Raw genomic sequence first — 13,309 nt, 5'->3', positions numbered from 1 at the left:
ATTTGTATAGTCAGACTCAATATGGTAAACTCCTGATCTCAGGTTAGTCGCACGCCCCAACCAAAATCCTGACCATTATGAAGGTATACATAACAAATAGTTATGCACCATCAGCCTGAGTGAATAGTGAATGAATGAATGAGTATACAACTCTTGCTCAATAAGTCCACATACCAACACCGTACATCTCTGAAATCATCACTAGGGTTTAGTATACTCCAAGCTGGCTACCACCCCAGCCAGCCGCATAGCCCAGTAAATGGAAAAGACCTCATTACCTGCCTTCCAGTAGTATAACAATGCCTACCCGGCTCGCCGATAGCAGATCCATTTGGGAGCTGGTCAAACTCAGCCTAGCTTATAGCTCCCTCACTCGGACAGATAAGGCCACACCCCCTCCCAACCGACCACGACATAGTGGGAGACGTGGCCTACTAGTATTCGGCACTCGGGTGCTCATATATCACTTGGTCTAGATGTTGGGGCGTCTCCTGGTCTTGGAGGTTTAGGGACTTTCACCCACGGACATCCAAGGTGCCCAGATGCTCGAACCAAATATTTTTGGTGTCCCATCTGGCCATCCACGACATGCCTGTGGAGGTCACAGCCCTGATGTCGCTAAGGCGTAAGTAATTACAATCACACAATGCAAGATGCATGAATCATGTAATCCAATCATGCATCAATCCTGTGCATATCGTGTGCTCCTGTGGGATAACTCCACTTATCAGGGAGTCCCATAAACCATCTGTATTATGTCATATCCAATGGTAAATCACATGCAGATGATGCGTATGGGCATGTATCATGATGCTATGCTGTCTCATACTCATAATCAGTATCAATAACTGGCATTAACAATCGGCCTGACAATGTAAACATTTAACCAACATTGCTCCTAAGGAATGACCCACATAGAGCCTAACATATAGTGGACACATGGCCTTACACAAGGGCCTAATATACAATACCATGGGCCTTACTTAAGAGCTTAATACACATCACGATGGGCCTCTCACATGGGCCTAACATACATCACAATAGGCTCCATCGCTTGGCCCTCAAATGCATCACAATGGGCCTTATCACATAGGCCTCATATACATCACATTGGGCCTTAAACATGGGTTGAATACACATCACAACGGGCCTCAAATACGGGCCACATATGCATCTCATTGGGCCTCGACAATCGAAATTGGAATCGATATCGACAATCGGAATTGGCCTCAACAATCGGAATTGGAATCGACCTCAACAATCGGCCTCGACAATTGGAATCGGCTTTGACAATCAGAATCAGAATCGGCTTCAACAATTGGTCTCGACAATCGAAATCGGCCTCGACAATCGGAGTCGGAGTCAACAATCTTGGCAATCGAAATCGGAATCAACAATCGGAATCAGTATCGATAATCGAAATCAGCGTCGATAGTCTTTCTCAACAATCAGAATCAGAATCAGAATCGGCCTCGATAATCAGAATCGGAATCAGCCTCAACAATCAGCCTCGACAATCGGAGTCAGAATCGACAATCAGAATCTATGAGAATGGGCCTAACAAGGCCTAAGGGAAGGTCACAATGTGGACATCCAACCATCATTGCCCATCAATGTGGACATTTAACCACCATTGCTCCCAAGGAGTGATCTTCATAGGGCCAAACATACAGTGGGCCCATGGCCTCACACAATGGCCCAATAAACATTACCATGGGCCTCTCAAGTGCCTAATACACATCATAATGGGCCTCACTTATGGGCTACATATGCATCACATTGGGCCTCGTTCATGGACCTCATGTACATCATAATGGGCCACATCCCATGGGCCTCAAGCATATCACAATGGGCCTCTATCCATGAGTCTCAAATACATCTCAATGGGCTTTACCAAATGGATCGGAAATACATTACAATGGGCCTCTTTGCACGGGTCGAAAATATATCACACTGGACCGCTCAATGGGCCGCAACAATGGGCCTCATATACAATAAGTCGGGCTATATCATGTGGGCCTCGAATACATCAAATTGGGCTGCATCATGTGGGCCTCAAATACATCAAATCGAGCCGCATCATATGTGGGCCATAAATACATCAAATCGGGCCACATCATGCGGGCCATAAATACATCAAATCGGGCCTCATCATGTGGGCCTCAAATATATTAAATCAGGCCGCATCATGTGTGCCTCAAATATATCATAAAGGGGCTCTCAAATGGGCCCAACATACATCACATCAGGGTAGGGCCCACACATCAATTAAAGGTCATTTTAGAGTATTACCAAAAATAAACCCCGTAGAAAGATCATCTGGGCCATACCACAATAACAGTGGAGATAATGATTTTCACCGTTTAAATTTGCGGGGCCCACCATTTTATTTTCCATCCAACTATATCATACGATCACAAAGACCTGAGTAAAAAATAAATATCATACTGATCCAAAACTTCTGTGACCCAAAAAGGGTTTCAATGGTGGACGTTCAATCTCCACAGTTTTTGCAGTGTGGTCCACCTGACATACCAATCTACCTCATTTCTTGTCTCAAGCTTTAAGGCAGGCTCACCAAATGGCTGGACGGTGAAGATATAAAAATACATTAAGGTGGGCCATGTCAAAATGGATGGGCGGTGGATATACAATACATTCAACTAAGGTGGTCCCACGCTCATCGTCCAGGGACGGACGGTGTGGTTACAAAACACACATTACAAGTGGGGCCCACATGATCTGGATAGATGGTCGGAGTGGGTACACAATACATACTCCAAGGTGGCTCCCCACCGTCCAGGAACACTGGACGGTGTGGATGAGACCCAAACGTCATACAAGGTGGGCCTCACACGCTGTAACATCGTAGCTATATGGCTGGTGTGGGGCAAACCATCCAAGGTGGGCCCCACATCCTTGAGATGGATGGTTGGATGTAAGGTATGTTCATCAAGGTGGGCCCCACAGAACTTGGTGACGTCAACTACTGGTGGGACCCACGGAGCTTGTTGCGTCAAAGCAAAAGCTAAAGCTGCTGGCACACAACCAAGTGGATGGATGGGATGTAACATACACGTCATGGAGTCCACGTGCTGCACTCAGCATGTCACCAAGGTGGGCCCCACGTAGCTAGACGACGTGGATGAAACAATACATCATGGTGGTGCCCACTGTCCAGCCATCTGGACGGTGGAATAAAACACATACATCACGGTATGCACCACCGTCCAGTCATCTAGAAGGTGGATGTAAAACAGATGGACGACATTAAAGAACACATGCATGTGGAGTCCACACGTGCGTGGGTCCCACAGCTGCTCTGCAGCATGGATGAATCACATATATCATAAGTGGGGTCCATAGGACCATCCAACCTATCCAGCACCGTCCAGATGGTCTGGACAGCGTGGATTTAACGCATATAACATGGTGGGGTCCACAGCCACGACCAGACAGTTGGACGGCTTGGATATTAGATACGTCAAGGTGGACTCTCATCGTCCAAGGTCTAGACGGTGGATGGACAGTGTGGATAACACACATACCTCGTGTGGTGTACTCCAGCCAGTTGGCTTCCATACAGATGGGTCCCACTCCCTTTCCCTGCTGGATGGTGGAGATCCCACATGTACAGGGTGTGTCCCACCATCCCAGGGATGGACGACTTGGATAAAATACATAAATCAGGTGGGTCCACACGTGATGGCCCACCGGAGTTTGGTTCAAATTGATATTTGTGTTTTTCCTTCATCCAAGGCTACTGGACGGTGCTAACAACACTGGACCATCTAGCCACTTATTGGACATCGGTAAGGTGGGCCCCATGGGTGGCCGACATGGATATAAAATACATACTTCATGGTGGGGTCCATCCGGGTGGGCCACAAGGCCTCATCATCACCATAAAATGAAGGAGAGGGAGAGAGAGAGAGAAAGAGATCGGTGAGAAGGGGAGGGACCCCGCCACTATGGGCACTCCCTATACAATGTATACATCAAGATGGGTCCCACCATATATGGGCCCTCAAATCACAAAATCAATAAATAAAAGCATCCACCTTTCTTACTTCTTCTTGGATCAATGGCAAGCTAAGCTCCTCGGCTACCACTTTGATGGAGGATGATGTTGATTGGATGGTGGAGATGGGAGATAGGGAGGTGAGTCACACACAAAGCTCTCTCTCATGGAAGCTCTAGCTTGGACGGTTGCTTGAAAATGGAGAGTGGGTAGAGAAGAGAGAGAGAGAGGGTTGTAAGGAGAGAGAGAGGGATGGGTGAGTGAGTGATGGAGTGATGGAGAGTGAGTGATGTGTACTTAACATGTAAGGGTGTGTAAGAGAGAGAGAGTTGACTTTGGGGGGAGGGGGGTTATTGTACTTAGGGATGGAATGGTTGTACTTGACATTTGATATGATGTATTGTAAAGATTCCTTCAGTATTTGCAATGCGCAGCGTTTTCCTCGAACTGAACGCAGGCCTACATCTCTTGGCCCGGGTATCGCCTCAGTGCAAGAGACGCGGTGTCAGAAACGCAGCGACGGCATGGTCGCACTAGTACAAGTCTCGGGCGAGTCGACTTAGATATGCAGGACTCGGCTTAGGATCGTGTACAAACGTCGGTTACAAGTCACGGGTTGCCAGAATTCGACCAGAAGAACCGCAGAGGCCTACAGAATGGTACGGGCCAGGATATAGGTCTTACATGCTGGTCCTCATCTGAATCCACATAACATCACAGCTCATCTTTGGAATATCATCGGGATTTAGTATACTCCACACTAACTGTGGCCTCCCTAGCTGCATAGCCCAGCGAGTGGAAGAGACCACACTATCCACCTGACCAGTAGTCTGCTAATACCTACCTGGCTCGTCGATAGCGGACCCATTTGTGAGCTGGTCAAACTCAACCTAGCTTACAGCCCCCTCACTTAGGTGGATAAGGCCACACCCCCTTCCAACTGACCACGACACAGTGGGAGATGCGGCCTACTAGTATTCGGTACTGATGAGCTCATGTATCCATTCAGTCTAGACGTTAGAGCATCTCTTGGTACCCAAAAGGTTTTGTGACTTTCACCCAATGACATCTTATGTACCCATAGTGCCAGAGTCAATATTTTCGGTATCCAATCCGGCACGATGTGCTTATGGAGGCCACGACCCTGATGATCTAGGGCGTACAATAATCATGTCACACAAATGTGAGATGTATGAATCACACTATCTAGTCATACAACAATCCAGTATGTACCGCGGGCTCATGTAGGCAACTCCTATCAATGAGTCCCATAAACAATTTGCCCAATGACATATACTATGATCAGTCAGTCCTCATATCAAGCATACATATGATGCATATGGGCATGAATCATGAAGTTATACTAAGCATGTTATATGGTGATGAACTATCTTTATAGCGAAGATGGGCCTAGTTGGCCTACACACAACAAGTATGGGCCTAACAATGGGCCCTATGGAGAGTTACAATATTGACATTTAACCATTATTGCTCTCACAATGTGGACGTCAAACCATTATTGCTCCCAAGGCATGGCCCGCCATAAACATCATTACATACAGCATGGTGGAATCACACATTGCAATGGACCTTATATACATCACATTCAGCCCCACACAAGGGCCTTACATACATCTCATTGGGCCTCACTCATGGTGTTAATACACATTACATTGGGCCTTAACCCCTGGGCCTCAAATACATCACAATGGGCCTCATATACATCAAGTAGGCCACATCACATGGGCTGCACTAATGAACCTCATATACATAAGTGGGCCGTATCCACGGGCCGCACCAATGGGCCTCATACATTCCCAATGGGCCTCATCATGTGGGCCTGTACATTAGTGGGCCTACACATACCGCAAGTGGGCCTTACATGCAACAGGTTGACCCTGCACATCATGACGGGCCCCACTAGACGGACAGTCCGGATATGCAACAAATACATCACAGTGGATCCCACTGTCCCGTGCATTAAATAGTGAGGATATAACACATATCATGGTGGGCCCACCAACCCATCTGGACAGTGGAGCTGAAATACATACACCAGATGGCCCCACATGTTTAGATGGACAGACGATGTAAATAAAACCCATGCATCTCAATGGCGTCCACAAAGATGGACGGCTAGGAGAACACATACCTTATGTGGTGCCCACATGTGGATAGCACCCACCAGGTGGGATTCCATATAAAACATCAATATTTGGTGGGTCCCACCGTCCAGCGTTCTGGATGATGGATAAAACAAATACATCAGGTGGTTTCCCACAGTTGCTAGATGTTGGTCCAACAGCGTCCAAACAGATGGACGGTCTAGATATATCACTCAAATACGTGGCCCACCAGAGACTTGAATCTGCCACATTAGATGGTGTGGGTGTACCACACGTGCACAACAAGTGGGACCCACGATCTGGACGGTGGTGTGCTCCACCTGATATTTGAATCTGCCTCATTTTTAGTCTCAAGCCTTAAGACGAGCTTGCCAATTGGATCGACGGTTTGGATGTAAAGCATTCATTAGCGGGCCCCACAAAACTACTAACGTCATGGGGCCCACTGATGGACAATATAGATGAAGCACATACATCATGCAGTGGGTCCCATAGAATTTGCTGACGTAAATACAATAGCTATATAGCTGCTGTATGGTACCTAGCCAATCGGCTTCCCAGGTAAGTGAGTCCCATGTGGGGCCCACCAGATATACATTGAACCATATATATATATAAAATATACATTTATTATTATATTATTTATTTTATTATTATTATTATTTTTACAACGACCAACCCCTGGACGGCCTAGATGAAAATGCATACTTCGAGGTGGCTCACACTGTCCAGGAGGCTGGACGGTGTGGATAATTCACATGCATCATGGTGGTCCCACGTGGGTGGGCTACATGTGTTGGATCAAACTGCTATTTTGTGTTTTCCCCTTCATTCTGGATCAGGTGGGCCATGCTCCATCACAAAAAGGGAGGGAGGGAGGGAGGGAGAGAGAGAGAGAGAGAGAGAGAGAGAGAGAGAGAGAGACAAACGGTGATGGAGGGACCCTGACATTATGGGCCCTCCCTTCCATGCATTACAACATACATCAAGTGGGTCCTATTACATGTGGGCCCACCAATCAAAATCAACAGTGGAGATCCCTTCTCCACCAAAATGCAAGGTCTAGATAACCTTTTCATATTAGGAAAATAAACATCATGATGGGGTCCATGGAAAATGGCCCCATAATGGGATGAATATATGAATCATGGTGGGCCAACGGCCACACCTAGGGTCTAAAGTGAGATCCATACAATCAATCGGTAGGCCCCACTTGGCCCATCATCAAGAACAAAATCTAAGCCTATAAAACACCTACCGTTCGATGTTCTTGGTCCGATGGAATACCAAACTCCTTGGTTCTCTCTTTGATGGAGGTTGATGAAGGTTGGAGGTTTGAGATGGGACTTGAGAGGGGTAGGGAGTGGGCCACACACAAAGCTTATTTTCTCTCCTTAGTTGCTTGGAAATGATGGAGAATGAGATGGGATGGAGTGAAATGAGAGATGAGTGATGTGTGTAAGAATGATGGGATGAGAGGGATAGGTAGTATAAGAAAGGGATGGGTGTGTGTAAGAGAGAGTTGACTTATGGGGGGTGAGGTGATATCGGGTATGGGTTGCTTGTCTTTGTTGGTAAGAAAGGGATGGGAGAGGCATGGGTTGTGGACTTGACTAGTACTTGATTGATTAATGTGATGGGTTGTAGAGATTTTCTCAGAATTCACAATACGCGGCGTTTCTTCAAAAAATATACGAGCCCACAACTCCTGGCTTGGATATCGCATCGGTGCGCAAGATGCAGCATTGGAACAACAGCGACAGTGCTATCGCGATGGTACAAGTTTCGAGTCGAGCCAACTTAGATCTACAGGATACGACTCAGGGTTGCACGCAAATGCCGATTACAGGTCGCGGGTTCCCAAAATTCGATAGGGAGGATCGCGAGAGTCTACAGAATGGTATGGACTAGGATACAGGCCTTGCAGCTCTCTCCTCCTAATAAAAATTTTGTCCTTGAAATTTACACTATCATCACAACTAAACATAACTCATAAAAGGAGAGAAATCATGACATCATATATATTTAGAGATAATACAAAATACAATCAATTATCAAAGAGATGGGGGTTACGCTCGCGAATCTCAGCCTCGCGCTCCCAAAATGCCTCGTCTACGTTATGATGACTCCATTGCACCTTTACCAAGAGAATGACCTTGGTCCGGAGTATCAGCTACTTCCAATCAAGGATACAAACTGGCTGCTCAATGTAAGAAGTGTCCTCACGAACCTCCAACAACTGCCAATCAATAACAGGAATGATGTCTGACTCACACTTCCTCAACATAGAGACACGAAAAACGTTGTGGACGCCAGACAACTGAGATGGCGAGACAAGCCGATAGGCCACGGCGCCAATGCGCCCAGTGATCTCGAAAGGTCTTATGAATCTCAGGGCAAGCTTGCCGTTCACTCCAAAACGAACCACACCCTTTATAGGTGAGGCCTTGAGATACATATGGTCCCCTGTTCACACCCCAAGTATAGGGTTATGATGTAGTAATAATCTCAGTGAGACCGAGGTCGAATCCACAGGGACTAAACCTTGTACGTAATCTAAAAGTAACCAGAAATAGAACTAAGAGAAGATGAAATCTAATTCAAATAAATATGAGAGAATAATGGTGAAAGTATTAATCTAAAACTTGTAAAATTTAAACTAGGGATTCAGAGGATCCAATTGTAAAGATCAGGAAGATCTATGCTTGATTCATGCACTCAACTGGACTTCGAGTCTCATCTCCATCAAGTTGGAAGATATATCACTAAAACCGAATCTGAACTTCTTTTAATCTAGTTTTCAATAGATAAGAAGAATGTAAATTAGAATGGATTCCATTACAAAACCATGCCCATGAGACAAAGTGCCCATGAGACAAAGTAAACAACAAAATTAAACCAATCAATCCACAGCCAATCTGAGAGATGTATGAATATTGGGAAGGATTCCATCATCCAATCATGCCTAGGAGACGATGGTGAACAACAGGGATTCCTAAATTCATAATCCCTATAATGCTAAGAACATGCTCAAATTTATCGCAGATCCATTGTAATTTAAGTCACAACAAACCATTAAAAACTAAAGGCATTCCTTATAATTAAACTATAATCAAAATTAGTTCATAAACATGAATTCAAGCCATAGAATGCTTCCCATCACGTCACAAGCTTCACCTCTTAGCCTTGGCTAAGAGGTTTAGCCTGACATGATTAGGCTAATTCTCTTAAACAAAAGCATAAAAAAAAGCAGTAACAAAGGAAGAATCTAAACTCTCTCTCTCTCTCTCTCTTGTGCACCACGTCTAAGGATAGGATCCTCTCACATTCTCTCTCTTTCTTTCTTATAGGCAGGAAAAACAGTGGAGAGGTCGGTTATAAGGAATCGACCTTGCTTACGCACGCAATGTGAGGTCGGTGTTTTGGCTGCGTACCAGGTGCGTAATTACTCCGCTGGAAGGCTTTTGATCTGGATTTGTCTTGGAGATCATTCCATTTGCACCATTCATGTTTTTGGCTGTAGGCTGATCTCTTTATGGATCATCTTTCTATCCCTAATAGCCCCAGCATTCAGTGTTCAATCAGCAGCCACGTCTCTGTTTTTAACAGCAAATTGGCTCCCAGTGTTTCTTACATTCGATTTATTCTTCCGAACAGTTCGGATCATTGATCATTACTTCCTGTCCCACTAAAATCTTCATGTAGAGCCTCTGTGAAATCCCTCTGCGAATCAACCTTACGCAGCCACGCTCGCGGCTTCGCATGAAAGGATGAGAAACCGCTCCCGCTGGCCCTCCAACATCCCTCAAAAGGTGTTAAAATAGCGTCCCAATGGACAGTTTTGGATCTACTACAAGATGGATGGTCTGGATCAGCCATTTGATCAACGATGGTAGCCCACCTGGATCACCCGTAGGTCTGTTTGTGAAACAGAGCCTGCAAATTGCTACGCTGGTGCTTGGTGGGGCTTATGTTTGGAATCTAAAGAGGAATCCATTCCGTCCATCGGATGCAGCTCAAGATTCTGGTCAAACATGGATATTTTCGGTCATCTGTTGATGAGGCCCACAGGATCTTTTACTCTATCGTTCATCTTACATTTGAATGCAATCCGTTTGTGTGTGCATGTATGGGACCATAAGGAGACCTTGACGAGGGTAGTGGACACCTCCTGGACCGAATGGACGGTCCTGATCGTCAAACCAGGCAACGAGTGGGGTTCACTAGTGATCACAGCGTCCACACCTTGTGGACGCTGTGTAATGCGAAAATCAGTCGAGACAGTGCCCCTTTTGACCGGGTGGATAGCTTGGTGCATTGCGGGAGTGCATCGCTTGTGCACTCTCACATGTACATGTGGGGTCCACTATGATGTGTGTGAGAAATCTGTCCCATCCATCTCTTTTCTCATCTCATTTAAATGGTTGGGACCAAAATTGAGGCATATCTAGATATCAGGTGGGCCCCAAATCAGAGATTCATGGGCTGATATATCCATTAGCCCACTTCCACAAGGATCCAATGGTTGAAATTTAACGTGTACGGTTAATTTATGGTCCTCAGGCCAAATATCAAGTTTCGAACTGAACAAATGGTGGGAACCCTGTGATTGTGCATTCTGAACGAATTTCAGGCCTCTTTAGCGTAAAATACTAGATTTTCTCGAATCCCGGGTGTGTAAATTCTTCGATCTCAGTCCCCTGGAGTCCATCCCTGACCTTGGTAACTTTAGCGCGTTAAATCCATGCTTTTAGTACCCTTTTCTAGTCTAGACTCCTAATTTCACTTTGCAGCACAAACACGATTAAAATGGGGCGTTAAACGGTACCATGTTCATAAAATCAGGTAATAACCGGGGTCTAATATGTAATATTTGACCCTCAACATCCCTAATGGTAAACTTCATAGGTCAATGCCGACGATCAGCAAAATTCTTCTGCACACATCCTCTGCCTAACGATGTCGATAACATCTGATGTCTGCTGCACCAGCTTGGGACCTAGGAGATGCCGTTCTCCAATCTCAGTCTAACAACTCGAAGATCTGCACAGTCTGCCATATAATACCTCAAAAAGAGTCATGACAATGGTTGCCTGATAGCTGTTGTTGTATGTGAACTCAGACAATGCAGGTGCTCATCCCAGCTACCCGAAAAGTCAATCACGCAAGCTCAAAGTATATCCTCAAGGATCTGGTTGACCCTCTCAGTCTGTTCATCAGTCTGCGGATGATACACGGTGCTGAGCTGAAAATAAACCCCACCGCCTTCTGAAAGCTCCTCCAAAACTGAGACGTAAACCTCAGGTCTCGATCAGAAATAATCGAAACTGGAATGCCGTGTAGTCTCACAATCTCCTCAATGAATAACCTCGCAAGCTGGTCCAAAGTGCAAGTCGTACAAATCGTAAGAAAATATGTCAACTTCATCAGATGACCGACGACAACCCATATGGCATCGTGACCGCGCTGAGTCTCACTTCTACAACGAGACACTCAACGGCTGTAAGGGACCGAGGGTCTTTGATGATCGGTCTTGATACGCTGGCATGTGTTACACTGAGCCACAAAACTGGTTATTTGGTGCTTCATCCCCATCCAAAAATACTGACGTCTCATAACGCGATCCATCTTCGTCGAGATAGGGTGGATAGAAAACCGTGATTAATGTGCCTTGGTCATAAGATTTCTGCGCAACTCATGAATATCCGGGACACATAATCAGCCTCTAAAGCGAAGTCCACCATCAGAACCAATCTGCCAATCTGATTGACTCTCAGATGCTGCCTCTACCTGATAACTCTGCACTGACTCATCTTCCTGCTGAGCCTCGATCACCCTTGCGACAAGAGAGGGTTGAATTGACAGGCTCGATAACTGCACAATAGAATACTTCAAGCCGATCTCAAAATCGAATGCTGACACATCCTCAAGCATCTTCAACTCCTGAATCATCATATGCACCAACAGGCGTCATGGCTGACGGCTGAGGGCATCCGCCACCACGTTCGCCTTAGTCAGGTGGTACTGAGGATCAAAATTATATTTCTTCAAGAGCTCCATCTAACGCTTCTGCCTCATGTTTAGCTCGGACTGAGAGAATAGATACTTTAAGCTCTTGTGGTTGGAGAAGAGCATGAACCTAACCCCATAGAGATGGTGCCTTCACACCTTTAGTGCGAAGACAACTGCTGCCAGTTCCAAATCATGCGTGGGGTAGTTCAGCTCATGGACCTTGAGTTGGCCAGATGCATAAGCCACCAGCTTCCTGTGCTGCATTAGAACAACACCCAAGCCAACTCACGAGGCATCGGTAAACACAACAAATCCATCACTCCTAGAGGGAAGAGTGTGGACATGAGCGGATGTAAGATAGTCCTTCAGCTCCACAAATGCCTACTCACAAGCATCGTTCTAAATGAACTCCGTTCCCTTCCGGATCAACTTGGTCAACGGGGCTGCAATATGGGAGAATCCCTTAATGAAACGTCGGTAGTAGCCTGCTAAAACCAATGGGCTGGCCCCACTGAGGCATAACATCAATCTTCGAGGGGTCCACTGTGACACCCTGCCTTATCACCACATGACCGAGGAACTTCACCTCCTCCTGTTAGAACTCGTACTTCTCCAGCTTCGCGTAAAGCTGGTGTGCGCGGAGGGTCTGTAAGGTAATCTCCAGATGCCGCTCATGCTTCTCATGGGTTCTCAAATATATCAGAATGTCGTTAATGAACACTACAACAAACTGATCAAGAAACGGACAGAAGTCCTCGTTCATCAATTGCATGAATACTGCGGGCGCATTGGTCAGTCTGAAAGACATGACCTGGAATTCAAAATGACCGTAGCGCATCCTAAACGCTGTCTTTGGGATATCCTCCTCACGGATCTGAATCTGATGATAACCGGAACGCAGATCAATCTTCAAAAAGAACTGTGTACCTTATAGCTGATCAAACAAATCATCGACCCTCGGGAGCAAGTACTTGTTCTTGATCGTGATCTTATTGAGCTTGCGGTAATCCACGCAAAGCCTTAATGAGCCATCCTTCTTCTTCATGAAGAGTACCGATGCTTCCCACGGTGAACTGCTCGGACGGATAAAACCTAACTCACACAACTCATTCAACTGCTTCTGCAGTTCCTGCAACCCCAATGGTGCCAT

This window comes from Magnolia sinica, chromosome 2 (genome assembly GCF_029962835.1).
Source record: "Magnolia sinica isolate HGM2019 chromosome 2, MsV1, whole genome shotgun sequence".
NCBI lineage: Eukaryota > Viridiplantae > Streptophyta > Magnoliopsida > Magnoliales > Magnoliaceae > Magnolia > Magnolia sinica.
This window is presented reverse-complemented; position numbering follows the sequence as displayed.